The sequence below is a fragment of the Myotis yumanensis genome, unplaced genomic scaffold (genome assembly GCF_028538775.1).
Source record: "Myotis yumanensis isolate MYYU_CA2020_CCGP unplaced genomic scaffold, mMyoYum1.0.hap1 SCAF_1, whole genome shotgun sequence".
NCBI classification, from domain to species: Eukaryota; Metazoa; Chordata; class Mammalia; order Chiroptera; family Vespertilionidae; genus Myotis; species Myotis yumanensis.
In genome coordinates, this window is record NW_027223752.1 from 120,270,898 (window position 1) to 120,286,479 (window position 15,582).

A 15,582-nucleotide genomic window follows, 5' to 3' on the forward strand; every position below is an offset into this window, starting at 1 on the left:
CATCGATGTTTCTAACTCTCTATCTCTCTCCCTTTCTCTCTGTAAAAAATCAATAAAATATATTTTAAAAAAAAAATAAAAAATAAATAAAAGCTAAGAGCATAGTGCCCTCAATGCTACCTGATAAAAGAACTCCAGGGGAGAGACTGATTCTCTGCATGTTCTGGAGAATTGAATTTTCTAGAAAATTAGAGGCCTCTTTGATTTCCACTTCTGTGGTTCCAAACCCTTCTACTCTTTCTGAGAGTCCCTCGCTGGGACCATGCCGGGACCTGATCTTGCTGGTGTGCATCTGACAGGCTGAAAACAGCACTGCCCGGTGCTGGACCAGGCCAACTGCAGGAGATGGCATTGAGTGGACTTGGAGCCCAGATGGGCTCAGAGTGCATTCCAGATAAATCCCTGAGAGTCATTTGTCTTATTTTGTTTCTTTGGTCTGTTCTCAAGGAGGTCACATCTGGTAACAATTCCAGATATGTGGGGCTGCAATTCATTGTATGACAACCATAGAAAGGTGCACTGAAACCAAGTGTGTATGGACAGCTGCTGTTACCTGGGAAAACAGTCCTAGGCACCATGAGCTGGTACCTTCGCCACTTCTATAAAAAGCTCTCAGAGGCATGGTTCCCCATCTGTAAAATAAAAGATTTGCTTTTCCTTGACATGAGGTCCCATTAGAGCTAAAACTTGCTTGGAATAATAAAACAAAATCAGCCTTAGAGGGAAAGACACTTCAGGTTTAGTGGGGTAGGTAAAGGGGCCAGGATGCATCCCCTCCCCCACTTTTCTCTCACTCTTGACTTTCCTCTTGTAGTCCCTAATGTGTAGCCCAATATTGCCACCACTTACAAAAAAAATTACCTACTATTTTAGAACCCTAGGCCCCTTCCTATAATTGTCTGCTTCTGTACTGATCACCCTTCAGTAACATGTTAAGCTGTGAGCTTCCTGAGAGAAGGGATCACATCACCACTGTATTAGAGTTCTCTACAGAAACAGAATTAGTAGGCAATAGGAAAGATGATAGATAGATAGGTAGATAGATAGATAGATAATAGACACATATATACATACTAGAGGCCCAGTGCACAAAAATTTGTGCACTCGGGGGGGGGGGGGGGGTCCCCCAGCCCGGCCTGTGCCCTCTTGCAGTCTGGAACCCCTCAGGAGATAACGACCTGCTGGCTTAGGCCTGCTTCCGAGTGGTAGAGGGCAGGCCCAATCCCTAGGTGCAGCCCCTGGTCGGGCTCAGAGCAGGGCTGATTGGGGGGTTGGGGCACCGCCCCCTGTCATGCACAGAGCAGGGTGGATCGGGAGGTTGCGATGCCACCCTCAGTCACGCTCAGGGTAGACTGATTGGGGGGTTGGGGCACCGCCCCCTGTCACACTCAAGGCAGGGTCAATGGGGAGGTTGTGGCACCACCCCCTGTCACGCACAGAGCAGGGCCCATCAGGGGTGTTGGGGCTCTGTACCCTGTCACGCACAGAGCAGGGCCGATCAGGGGGTTGAGGGGCTCCCCGTTGTCACTCACAGAGTAGGGCGATAGGGGAGTTGGGGCACCGCCCCCTGTCACACACAGAGCAGGGTGGATCAGGGGGTTGGGGCACTGCACCCTGTCACACTCAGGGCAGGGCCAATGGGGAGGTTATGGCTCTACCCTGTCACACACAGAGCAAGGCCGTGGAGGGGGGTTGGGGCGCCACCCCCTGTCACACACAGAGCCGCAGAGCAATCAGGGGATTGGGGAGCTCCCCACTATCAGGCACAGAGCAGGGCAGATAGGGAGGTTGTGGCCCCGCCCCCTGTAACACCCAGAGCCGCAGGGCGATCAGGGGGTTTGGGCGCTGCCCCCTGTCATGCTGATCCCGGTGCCAGGAGGCATATTATCCTTTTACTATATAGGATAGAGGCCTGGTGCACAGGTGGGAGCCAGCTGGTTTGCCCTGAAGGGTGTCCTGGATCAGGGTGGGGGTCCCCACTGGGGTGCCTGGCCAATCTGGTGAGGGGCTGAGGGCTGTTTTCCGGAAGCGAGTGACTGAAGCTTCCAACCGCTCCTTGTTTTCTTTTTTTTTTTTTATTCTGGGCCAGCTTTAGCTCTGAGGCCTCTCCGCTGAAAACATCGATACAATGTTGCTAAAGCCCGGCTGAATGAAAGCCGGTTTCTGGGGTTTTATCTTCTTATTTTCAACATAGTACATAGTTGCTTAGAGTTGTAGCTCAGAGGCCGGCAAGTGAGGCGGGGAACGTTGGAGTCCGCAGCAAGCAAGCCTCATGTTCGCTTCCAGCTGCCTGGCTGCCGGCCGCCATCTTGGCTGATAGTTAATTTGCATATACTCACTGATTAGCCAATGAAAAGGGTAGTGGTCGTACACTAATTACCATGTTTCTCTTTTATTAGTGTAGATATATACCCACATATATGTATATAGACACATATATATACATATGTTCACACATGTGTGTATTTATAGATACATATACTCACGTGTGTGTGTGTGTGTATGTGTGTGTGTACAGAGACAGAGAGCAGTGGGAAAGAGGGAAAGAGACGGATTTTAAGGAATTGGTTCATGCAATCATGAAGCTGGCAAGTCCAAAATCTTTAGGCAGGTTGGAGGTTTGAGTTGATGTAGCAATCCTGAGTTCAAATTCTAGAGCAGCAGGCTGGAAACCCAGACTGTTTCTATGATGCAGTATTGAGGAGAATTTCCTCTTCTTTTGGAATCTCGATTTTTGACCTTAAGGTCTTCAACTGTTGGATGAAACTCACCCACATTATGTAGGGAAATCTGCTTTATTTGGAAGTTACTGATTTAAATGTTAACTACATCTAACAAACACTTTTATAGCAACACATAACATGGTGTTTGACAGAGTGACTGGTCACCATAGCCTAGCCAAGCTGACACATAAATTAACATCATACCCCTTGTCACTCACCTTTGTGTGCCCACCTGGCACTTAGGGGTGGTCAATCTTGAACAGATAAACAACAAGGAGTCCTAAGTATTCCATGACATATTTTGATTTCTCTTTTCTTTTACATTTCTTCCCTTCCCATTTTTTATTAACATAGGTCTTCTAGGCTCAAAGACTCAGCCTCACTCAGCACCATTGAAGCTGGCACCTTGACCATATTCAAAAAGATGACAAACCTGAGCTTGACTCCTGGCTTCACCACTCATTCACCCAGAGACTCTGGGCAAGTTTAACCTCTAGAACATGAGTCCTATATCTATGAAGTGGGAGTATATGGTGTTCTCATCTCAGGATTTTTGTGAGGCTGCATGGGACAATGCATGTGCCAAACCCATCTCAGTGTCTGCCATGAATGAAGCATCCCATCATCTTAGTAATGATTATTTTATTGCTCTTTACACACAATTAAAACTCACTAATTCAGATCTATCAGATAGGGCAGTCAATGGCTGGAAAGTCCACATTAAAAAATAATTTTAAGATAATGTTGTTTTATTACTTTAAAATATATTACTCAATCCAGGATAATAAAGTGTTGGACAGTGAGCCTTTGGGGGACTTACATTGATGAACAAAGAAGGACAATTTGAGGTTAAACTATCAACTATTTGTGTGAAAAGGGGCATATTCCAAAGTACTTGAAAAATACTTCCAAATAGCGCATTGTCCCCTTTAGATTGTTTCCCTTGCAATTATCTTAATGCAATTTATTAATTCAACAACTTCTTGTCACCTTGAGAAGGCTCCACGCAACTTCTGCCCAGGACTGACCAGACTTATACAAATTCTGACTTGGTGGTGACTGAGTGTAAGTCATTAAGTCAAGACCTTTATTTTAAGTTCTTTCCTTTTCTTAGAAGCCTGTTTCAGGGTGGCCATCTTGGTCTGTAACTCCCAGAAATTGAACTGTTTAACAAAGAGGCTGGACTTGGAAGCTTGGGCTCGGGCCTCTGGCAGACTCAGATTCAAATCCCAACTCTGGCTTTTGAAAGCTGTGTGAACGTGAACTGGACAAGCACTTACCTTCTCTGAGGCACAGTAAAGTGGAGATAAGGTGACCTGCCTCACGGGGCTGCTGTAAGATTAAATTAGCTGATATATCGAAAGCAGCTGAAAAATATGTGACTTGGCACATTAACAGGCTCTTGTACAGGTGCCAAATCTAGAGATGAGTCAGGAGGTCCTGGGCACAATCCTAATAAGCTCTGAGGGTAGGGGATGCTGAAAGTATTATTCTGGTGCTAGGCCAGTCCTTGGGTGGGTGATGAGAGTTGCCTACAGACAGACTATGATCTCAGGGCAGAAGCCCAGGAATTATTGTCATTATTATTATTAGCAACAAAAATGACGATATATATCTTACAAGAGCTATCCAGCTTTTCTCAAAGCTCCGCTGAGACCATTTCTATTTGCGGGAGGCTGTACCACGGCCATGGTATTCATCTGCTCCTCTAGACAGTCCTAGTTTGGTTTGGTTCACTCATCAGAGAACCACATGCCCCAAGTTAGCTCGGCGCCTGCAGAAAGGCCTTCCCTGAGTGAAGGTGCCAATGAAGCCCTTGATCCTGCTGTGCGTCAGCCTGGATACCCATCTGAAGGGGAGTCTCGGGGAGGCCTGGGAGCCTGACATCCACCGGCATTTATTAAGCACTTCCTGTGGGGAGGGGCTGGAGCTTTACAACACCTCACTTTGTCCTCACCACATCCAGCCAGAAGGTTGGACTCCTGCCCTCCACCCAATTTCTCAGAGGAGGGAGCTGAGTCCCAGAAGGCAGGGGGATGTGGTAAGTGGTGGCTCTTGGATACAAACACAGTGTATGATCAGGAAACACTGCCTTCAGAAGACTTCTCTCTCAGCCACCTCAGATTCTACAAGGCTCCCAGCCCTTCACAGAACCCCTAGGGAAAAATTCTCCCACCCTTCCTCAACCTCCCCTAAAGACTGTACCTGCCTCTCTCTTGGAGCTGCTTCTGCTTCCAGCATGCTCATGGTGAGGGCAGGCACTGCGTCTTGTCTTTGTTTCTTACTGGTAGTGCCCCGCACAAGGCCTGGCCCTAAAGAGGCCGCTTAATACATGTTTGTTGACTGTGTTGATAAGAATTAATAAGAATTTCCCAGAGGGCCTTTGGAGAAACTTTGTAGCTATGTGCCTCTTTTAGATGACCCCACTCTAAAAACAAGTGTCTAGAAGCAGACGGAGGGCTGCTTTGACCTGGGGCAACCTTGGGTGACATTCCCCAAGTCTCCCTGCCAGCCTCCGTGCCTGAGGACAGAACGAGACAGGGCTGTGGACAGATGATGAACAGCTGAACCCCGCTGACTTGAGCCAGCCTAAATGGGTGGCAGCTCCTTGCAACATAATAACCCAAGTAGAGGCCCCTTTTCAAGGGAGCAGGAGCCAGTCAGGAAAGGGGGTGTGATGTAACTGACTTGGCCACACTTTGGTCCTTGAAAGAGCCCCCCAACCTAGCCACCCCCTGCCCAGCCCACGTAGCCCAGCCAGAGAGAGCAAATCAGCAATATAACCAGAGCACTTGACAACCAGGCAGGTCATTTTTAAACTTAGTCCTCTTCCATACGACAAAATTACTTTATAAAAGTCATGAAATGCAATGAATAACAATAACATAGATGCACTAGATATGCTAGTTGGTATTTCTTCAGAATTTTCGTTAACTACACATGATTTCGAATGCATTACATATTTTAAATACATCCAGACCTTGTTTTGATTGCCTCTTCTTTTTTTCTTTTCATTTTTCTTTGTTTGAGCTCCACTGAATTTGTATGGTTTCATATTGGTACAGGTGCCCCACTTGCATTTTTCTACAGCTTCAGAACAATTATGAACCAGTTGCCGGTTTCACAATACTGCAAGACATTGCAAGTTACTCAAACTTCCCACAGGACAAAAAGATACCCTGATTTATACACTCCTATCAGTTTGAACTTTGATCCTTTGGTTACAGTCTAGTATAATAATAATTTATGTAAATAGTTATCCAGTAACTAATAAGAGGATTTTAATAAGTCCAACATGTCAACAAAAGGTATAATTTGTTAGTTGCATTTTTTTAAATCTTTATTGTTGAAAGTATTATACATATCCCCTTTTTTTCCCCATTGACTCCTTATAAACTGCCCCTGCCTCCCGCCCCAGGCCTCCACCACCCTATTGTCTGTGTTCATGGGTTATGCATGTATGCATGCAAGTTCTTTGGTTGATCACCTCCCACCCACCACTCACCCCCCACCTTCCCTCTGAGATTTAATAGTCTGTTCTATGCTTCCATGTCTCTGGATCTATTTTGTTCATCAGTTTATTTTGCTCATTAGATTCCACATATGAGTGAGATCATGTGATACTTGTCTCTCTGACTGACTTATTTCGCTTAGAATAATACTCTCCAGGTCCCTCCATGCTGTCTCAAAGGATCTGAGATCCTTCTTTTTTACTGCTGCATAGTATTCCATGGTATAAATATACCACAGCTTTTTTATCCACTCCTCTACTGATGGGCACTTGGGCTGTTTCCAGATCTTAGCTATTGTAAATTGTGCTGCTATGAACATAGGGGTGCATACATTCTTTCTGATTGATGTTTTGGGTTTTTTAGAATATATTCCTAGAAGTGGGATCACTGGGTCAAATGGCAGTTCCATATTTAATTTTTTTAGGAAACTCCACACTGTTTTCCATAATGGCTGCATCAGTCTGCATTCCCACCAGCAGTGTATAGGGTTCACTTTTTTCCACATCCTCATCAGCACTTGTCATATGTTAATTTTGTTGATGGTAGCCATTCTGACAAGTGTGAGATAATATCTCATTGTTGTTTTAATTTGCATCTCTCTGATGATCAATGACTTTGAACATTTTTTCATATGTCTCTTGGCCATCTGTATGTCCACTTTGGAAGAGTGTCTATTTATGTCTTTTGCCCATTTTTTAATTGGATTGTTTGTCTTCCTTTTATTAAGTTGTATGAGTTCCTTATATATTTTGAATATTAACCCTTTATCAGATGTATTATTGACAAAAATGTTCTCCCATACAGTGAACTCCCTTTTCATGTTGTTGATGGTTTCTTTTGCTGTGCAGAAGCTTTTTGTTTTGATATAGTCTCATTTATTTACTTTCTCCCTTGTTTCCTTTAACCTATGACCGTGGTCGGCAAACTGCGGCTCGTGAGCCACATGCGGCTCTTTGGCCCCTTGAGTGTGGCTCTTCCTAAGCCTTAGGAGTACCCTAATTAATAACAATGTACCTACCTATATAGTTTAACTTTAAAAAATTTGGCTCTCAAAAGAAATTTCAATCGTTGTACTGTTGATATTTGGCTCTGTTGACTAATGAGTTTGCCGACCGCTAACCTATGAGATGTATCTGCAAACATATACTATTACGAGAGATGTCTGAGATTTTGCTGCCTATGGTTTCTTCTAAGATTTTTATGGTTTCACATCTCACGTTTAAGTCCTTTATCCATTTTGAGTTTATTTTTGTGTATGGTGTAAGTTGGTGGTCTAGTTTCATTTTTTTGCATGTATCTGTCCAATTATCACAACACCATTTGGTGAAGAGACTGTCTTTACTCCATTGTATGTTCTTGCCTCCTTTGTCAAATATTAAATTGAATGTAATGGCCTGGGTTGATTTCTGGGGTCTCTGTTCTGCTCCATTGATCTGTTAGCCTGGTCTGTGCCAGTACCAGGCTGTTTTGGCTATAGTGACTTTGTAGAATAACTTGATATCTGGTATTGTGATCCCTCCAACTTTGTTCTTCTTTCTCACAAAAGGTATAATTTTTTTTGATAAGTCTGTTTTCTGGATTTTGTTCTGTCATTTTAAAAGAACTAAAAAACAATTTTTAATTTTAAAAAATATTAAAATTTAGTAAAGTAAGTCAAGCATGAATTAAACTATACACTTACTAAAAAGGATAACACACCTGACAGTTCACACAATTTTACCACTTTAAATTTTAAACAAAAATAAACTCCAGCGGTTACCTAGAATGACTGAAAGAACTCAAGTTGCATTGTTTTCATCTTTACAACCACTGCACTATCATTGTTCATTTCAAATCTACTGTTTAAACACAAAAATACGTGATGCCCCAGAGCTTGGAAGCTCTGACTGTACCCAAACTTCCATGTATAATAAAATGTTTATTAAAGGATAATTGATAAAATTGTCTGAATGTGAAACTTATTTACTTATACTCCTACATATTCTGCAATAAGGTAATTGTTTATACTTTAAGCCACGAAAAGATTTTTCATGAAGAAGTATCTTATCGCTGACATTGTTTACGATTGTCAATGTACAGTGGCACTACGAGCAGACCTGCTTTCAGTCAAATGCATTGTTTTTTTAAACTCCTCTGCACCTGTTTATTGCCTGCACCAGAGGACGGTGCCCGTTGCGCCACCTCTAGTACACAAGTCAAGGTACTCTACTATTAAACGATGCCTTGAGGTGTCTTTCTGAGCTGGCTAACAGGAAACGCTATATGTTTTTCTTCACAGACAATGAGAAGCATGTAATTGATTATGTTGCCTTTATTGCATTGGCTCCAAGAAGTTCAGAGACAAATTTATAGCTCACCGTGTAGAATCTTACGGCATTTCGATTTCTCCCCTTATCAACTTCATGCATACCTTCCCTGTTCCAACTTTCCTCATATTGTTTCAAAGATTTCAAAATGAATTCTCGCAGCCTCATTAACTTACACAATCCTTCTGCAAGTTTAAATTTTGACTTTAGGTGGTTTCAGGTAGGGCACAAAACCTCCAGTTTACCATAATCCCCACCACTCCCTAAGAACTGCCCTGTATGTAGCCTGTCTCTTTCATATCTAAGGTAATCTCTGCTTAGCCTCTGAAAGTGGTTCGGTTTTCAAGCCACTTGTGTTTTTTTCTTTCTTATACATCTTTGTAAGACAGCTCATATCATTTGTGGAGTAGGGAGGGAACTCAGTCTAGCTTAGCCTGGTATGAGAGGTGCTGGAATCCGGGAAGACGGGAACCGTGTATCTGGCACTCAGTAATCAACTGGGAAAAGTATTGGTACCATTTTATAACTGAGAAATTGAGGCCCCCAAGAGTTAAATGACCCCGTCTCAAGTTAACAGCCTCTTGATGGCAGAACCAGGATGGAAACCCAGCTGGTCTGGAGCCAGGTCTGTCTACCCCATGGGGTAAAGGAGCTGGAGGACTGGAGTGCTCCCCAAGGGAGTGGATGATGCCCTGGGGAGGAGCTAACCTTCCACTCCTCCTGCCCTTGGCTTCCTGGCTCCACACATAGATCCCACAGAGCTGTCCATCAGGAGGCCAGGCAATGCCAGCCCTGGGGCCACTGCATGGCAAGCCACCCTCAGGCCCTGTCCTCAGAGGTGCGCTGGCTTAATTCTCTGCCTTCTTAAAATTCTTAATAATTTTTTAACAAAAGGCCACATCACCACCACTTTAGACTAAAAAGTTACAGTGGCAAGTGCTGGCCAGGATGTAGAGAAAAAAGGAACCCTTTTGCACTGCTGATGGCAATGCAGACTGGTGCAGCCACTGTGGAGAACAGTATGGAGTTTCCTCAAAAAACTAAAAGTGGAACTCCCATTGACTCAGTGATCCCACTTCTAGGAATATATCCCAAGAAACCAGAAACACCAATCAGAAAGGACATATGCACCCCTATGTTCATAGCAGCACAATTCACCATAGCTAAGATTTGGAAACAGCCTAAGTGCCCATCAGCAGATGAGTAGATTAAAAAACTGTGGTACATCTACACAATGGAATACTATGCTGCTGTAAAAAAGAAGGAATTCTTACCATTTGCAACAGTATGGATGGAACTGGAGAGCATTATGCTAAGTGAAATAAACCAGTCAGAGAGACAAGTATCACATGATCTCACTCATTTGTGGAATATAATGAACAACATAAACTGATGAACAAAAACAGATCCAGAGACAGAGAAGCATCAATCAGACAGTGAAACCTCAGAGGGAAAGTAGGGAAGGGTGGGGGTAAGGGGGAGAGATCAACCAAAGGACCTGTATGCATGCATATGAGCCTAACCAATGGACAAAGACAACAGGGGGGTGAGAGCATGAGTGCGGGGGGGGGGGGGGGGGGGGGGGGAGGCAATGGGGGCATAAGGACACATATGTAATACCTTAATCAATAAATAAAAATAATAATAAAAAGTGACAGTGGCAAGATGGCCCCACCACCACCAGACTCCTGTGCCATTGGTGTGTAGCAGACACCTTGCCCAGAGCAAAGGCTTCTGGGAGTCATCGCCTCAGACCCAGCTCCTCCTCCTAGACACTTAACCCAGAGTCCTTGGCTTCACTGATGCCCTGATCTGCCTGAGCTTTGCTCTGGACAGTCGCCACAGCAACCAGAGATTGGTCTCTGCAGCTGAATGAGTCAGCAAATATTTATCAAGCATTGTGCTAGGAACTGTAGGGGAGAAAGGGTGGCTTTGCCAGTTTTAACATATTTTTAGTAATAAATACTCAAAAAGAAGTGGGGGGAGGGGTTATTTATAAGAACCTATTTCTCTTCTTTCCTGGAAGCCATGAGGTAGACAAAACACTAGTGTAATTTTTTACATGCACAAATTTGGGAACTAGATATTTTTGGGTTCAAATCCCAGCACTACTACTGTGTGGGATAGTATGCAAGCCATACTTGCCTCAGTTTCCCCTTTTCAAGGGAAGAATGCTTCCCCTTGCCCACCTCATAAGGCTCTTTAAGGATGAAATGAGCTAATGTGTAACAAAGAGCTTTGTTGACTGTGCAAATGTTAGGTTGTTCTTTCAATAAACATTTATTAAGCATTTACTCTGAGCCAAAGCCTGAGTTAGGCATTAGAGTTTCTCAAATGTAAATGTCCTAGGCTCATTGAGATTCGCCCTTTTTTTTTTTCTAGCTGAGGTGAAATTCATCTAACATAAAATTAACCATTTTAAAGCAAACAATTCAGTGGCATTTAGTGCATTCACAACGTTGTGAACCAATACCTCTATCAAGTTCCAAAACTCAAAAAGCCTGTACCATTAAATGTCACCCTCCTCTTGGTAGATTTTCTCTTGCTATCATTTTGTCCTTCTCGGGAATTGATATCCTGGGCTTGATAATATCCTAATGTCCCTTGATCTCCTAGGACTCTAAGCCAACTCCTGGTCCCAGCTCCGGCTTCACAAGATGAAACCCAGTTTCCTTCGCCAGTGCTGGGGAACCAGGAACCTGTGCCTGCCACTTCTAATCACACCGGGGCTGGATGGACAGGTGATGGCTGTGCGTTTCACCAGATTACCTCCCACAGAGGAGCGTTGTGTTTGCTCGTGTGTGTGCTCTTCTTTCTTGGAATCAGCTCCTGGTTCGCAGCATCGTCTCTTCCCGGCAGCCTGTGCGCTTGGCGAACGTCCGCCCTTGTCAAGCTCAGGGAGAGTCAGGTGCAGGGGGAGGAGGCCATGTTTGGGCAAATATTGGACTTGGCCACATTTGCTGTCCCTATCAGGAACCTGAATGGTGTTATTGATTGACAGATGCGGGGACCAACTGTTTGGAAAGCTGAGCCCCCTCGGATTGGGTAGGTGTTTCGGCAAACAGCCCTAATACTGGGCAAACAGGCCTGTTGGAAGAAGTGCCTGGCGTGTTAGCAAAGCAAACCAAGCGCTGAGCAAACAGCTTAAAAGAATGTGGCCACCTCCACGTAACCTCAACCGAGGTATTGATCCCGCTGGAGGCAGGAGAGGGGTTGAGCGGGGAACAGAGAACTACAAACCCAGGCAGAATGTAAATGTTATCTTTAAGCTGCGCTGTCAGGGCCCTAATGGGCATCTGTTTGGAATTTGTCTTCTTGCAAATCTTTAAATCCAGGTTAGGACCATGCACAGAATTTAATAACAACTTTTCAGAAAGATCGGGGCTTGGAGCTGATTTCATTCTTCACAAGCCCAACTGGGACTTTCTGTTCTTGCTAGAGGTAGCAGCTTTACATTGAAACTTTCTAGGTGCAAATTCCAAGCTGGGAGGAGGCAAATCTGAACATGATTCAGAAGGCTTCGGCAGAATAGAAGAAAATCCAGAAACAAAATGCTTTATCTGACCACTGAGTTCTCCACACATGAGAGGTGGTCAGTGGAAGGAATCCCAGAATCAATGCCAAGACACCTGGTTTTGCTGCAGCTGCTGGCTCCACCTGGCTGGGCCCTCGGTCATCACCGCCCTGGGCCTCAGCTTCTGCTCCTTCCAAGGGAAGATGGCATTCGCAAAGGCCCAAGCTAACAGGGTGGGTGGGAGTACACTCTGTAGCCAAAAACACTGCCCCAGGGTAAGGAGGTGGGCTGTTTACTGGGAGACCCTGGGGGTGGCCCTCCAGGACTCTAGACCCTCTGACATCACCATGTGGCAATGGGATGGGCCATGGCCGTGGCTGTCATCTATTGTTCACGGAAAGTGACTGACTGGACCTGGGTGTCCTTGCCCAGAAGGTGGTGAGGGAAGGGATGTTTGCAAATTGCTTGAAAAGTCTAAAACCATGTTTTATTGCCTTCTAATGTTTCTGTAAAATAATAGAGTAAAAAATACGTACTTGCTCCTCAGTGTCTCAAATGAGGTTGGAGGGCTGTGAGCCGATGTCATTACTGGTCCACCATGTCTCCCTGAGAAAAGCCACAGAAAGAACAAGATCTGCTCCCTTGCCCTCCGACCCCTTCTCCAGCCTGGCCTACTGCCCTGGTTGTTGCAGGCAGAGCCTAGGCACAGCTCAGCCAAGTACCCCAAAAAGTGAGTGGGCAAACCTATGCTGGGTCCTGGCCCATCAGGAAGACTGAGGCCTATTTTCAATGGGACCATGAGCAATGTGGGTAACCCCAGATATTACTTGACACTGCATTTTATAGGAGTAAAGGAAGCTTATAAACCATGTTGGCCATCTCTGGCATTTCACATCTGGTCTCACAATGATAAGAAAAATCAAAGAAGAATGTGGCTCTGAGAAGGGGGCATTCCTAATTTTAACGGATCTTTAAGCATGCATTTAAGCATTTAACCGAAGGATACAAGTGAAGTGGCTAAGAGTATCGGCTTCAGAGTCAAGTGCCTTGGGTAAAATTCCAGCTCTGCTGCTTACTAGCTGTGCGGTCTTGGGCAAGTTATCTAACTTCTCTGAACTTCAATACTCCTCCCTATAAAATGGAAATAATGCATTTCTGAAGGGATTGTGATAAGGATTAAATGGGCTACTGTATGTTGGCCTCTCAGTGCATCCTCTCACCCCTCAGTATATAGTGGAGACTTATTACTGTTTCTGTGACATAGACAGGACAGACCTTAGTGAAAACAAGTTGTCACTGCCAATTTGTGACTGTTGGGGGAAGCCCTGTTCCCACTGAGAAAGCCCACCAGCTTTGCCTAGAAAACTTACCACCGGGCTGGGGTCAGCACAGAGAGGGCACCATGCAGGCGGAGAAATTCACTCAGTGTCTGAGGACAGGACCTGTGGGAGCTTCTCAGATTGCTTCCGCTGCAGGTAGACCACCCAGGGTTCTGCGCTCCAGGCAGGGAGGAGGCTGTGAAGACAAAGGGTCCTCCACTTGTAGATGGGACAGCGGAAGCCTCGAGAAAGGGAGACACTTGCCCAACGTCATAGAGAAGGCCCGTTATGACAATAAGGAAAGTCTTCAAAGGCAAAAACCACTGACAGGTTATCCGGAAGAAGTCAAAGCTAGTCTTAAAAAGGAGTGGAAGGTGACCTGATTCATCTCCCCTCACCAGAAAGTTATTAATTAATGAAGGTTTCTCTACTACAATTAGAAACAAATATGTAATCTGTACCTGTGTTGACACTCTTGCTCTCAACCTAATGATTAACCAGCCCTCAATGAAATGTGTATCTCAGCAAAGGTTGTCTCAAAACCATTTGCTTTGGGAAGAAGAGAGTAAACACAAAGACACACAAACACCAGGGTAACCTATGGCATGGGTTAAGTAGCAATGACTCTATTCTCCCCATCCACATGGCATAACTTCTGGGTAAACACGGAAGACTCCCCCCTCCTCCCTTAAGGAGAAGGCTCTTAAGCTAGGTCATGCATTTGGCTAAAGTCCACCATGCAGCCTCAGGCTCCCCCGATCCATGGCCCCACGGAGCACAAGCAGAGGCCCCTATCAGACCCCCCACTTTCCCTCCCTCCTGCCTCTCCCCTCAGTTCTGCAGACAGTGACATGGATCCTCGCTGCCAGGAACCAAAAAGATGTTGAAAGTGAAAAGGGGTAAACTTGTTAAATACGACTACTGCTGTTTTCAAGGGTAAAGGACACTTGCCCCCCCACTGGCCGGGAAGTACAGGCACCATCCGCCCTCCCCTGGTCATCCTCAGGTTCCAGACCTCACTCTCGCTGCTGATGGACAAAGTCCTCCTTTCTTGGAGGGAAGACACTGGGCACTCTGCAGACCTGGAGGAGCTTCCGTTTGGGGGCAGGAGTGGGTGCAGGGCCTGGAAGCAGAGGTCCAATGAGCTTGCACTGTGGAAAGAGGTTTTTGAGCACCTTGATCCAGAGCAGATTAGAGGTCCACGTTTGGATGCAGGAGCCCAGAAATCCCTTATGAATATCTGCTTCGCCTCATGGCAGAACCCATCCCCTTGGAAAGCCTAACCCACAGGGTAGTGAAAGGCTCGGCCCCTGGCTCCCCTGCTGTTACTTCACACGGCACATGGCACGTTCCTGCAGCTGCTGCAAACGCAGGGCCTGGAAAAACAAGTTCCCTCCTGAATTCCCACTTTCCCGTCCTATCGCTTTCCTCATAATTACCCAATTAGACTGGATCCCCTGATAGAAGAGGTTAATCTTTACAAGCCAGGAAAAGAGGGAGTTATTGTATGCTGAGCCCATCTACCCAGATCCATAGTCACTAGCACTGTTTTTGAAAAGACCCAGGTTGGTGCAGGGTTTTGACTTGAGAAGCACCAGCCAATTACGATAATGTGAACTACACAGTGGCAGTAGCCTTTCGGATGAGTCACTGAAAAGGCTGAGAGATGCTGGGAATGCTCAATTAATGATCAGATCGGTAAAAATGCACATTCGCCGAGGTGCCCAGATCTGGCCCTTTAGCTAAAATCACTGTCCTCTTTTTAACCACGGGATCTTCCATCCGGAGTTTAAATATTTTCAGAACTTCCAACCTTGAAATAAGTAAGCAAATCTAGCCCAAACCAGGACTGACCTCATGGTTGTGCGACCCCTGCAATCACTCAGGGCCTGAGTTCAGAAGGGCCCCTCATGTGATGTTCTTAACAATTTCTGAGGAAGGGCCCCCAGTATTTTCATTTTCCACAGGGACCTACAAAGTATGTCATTGTTCTTCCACCAAACTCTTACTAAAACAAAAACAAGATGATGCTAATAGAAAGTGAGACACAGGAATCCACAGGCAAGCCCCTTTGCCCTCATTTGAATCACAATGCCCCATTGTTTTAAAATTCTGAACAAGCCAAGTCTGAGCTACAAAATCTTTTCTTTGTTTTTCTCTTTTTAACTTAATTTTATTTTATATTTTTCCATTACCACTTATCCCATC

General features: G+C 45.2%; 1 long non-coding RNA gene across 1 annotated transcript; it reads right to left on the reverse strand.

Moving 5' to 3' along the window:
* Positions 1 to 552: 552 nt before the first annotated feature.
* LOC139005431 (uncharacterized) lies at positions 553 to 13,545 on the reverse strand. Its single transcript, XR_011470676.1, has 4 exons — positions 13,426 to 13,545; positions 12,592 to 12,661; positions 5,704 to 5,852; positions 553 to 632 (listed from the first exon to the last, which is right to left on the reverse strand). It is a non-coding gene; the product is annotated as an uncharacterized lncRNA (long non-coding RNA).
* Positions 13,546 to 15,582: the final 2,037 nt, after the last annotated feature.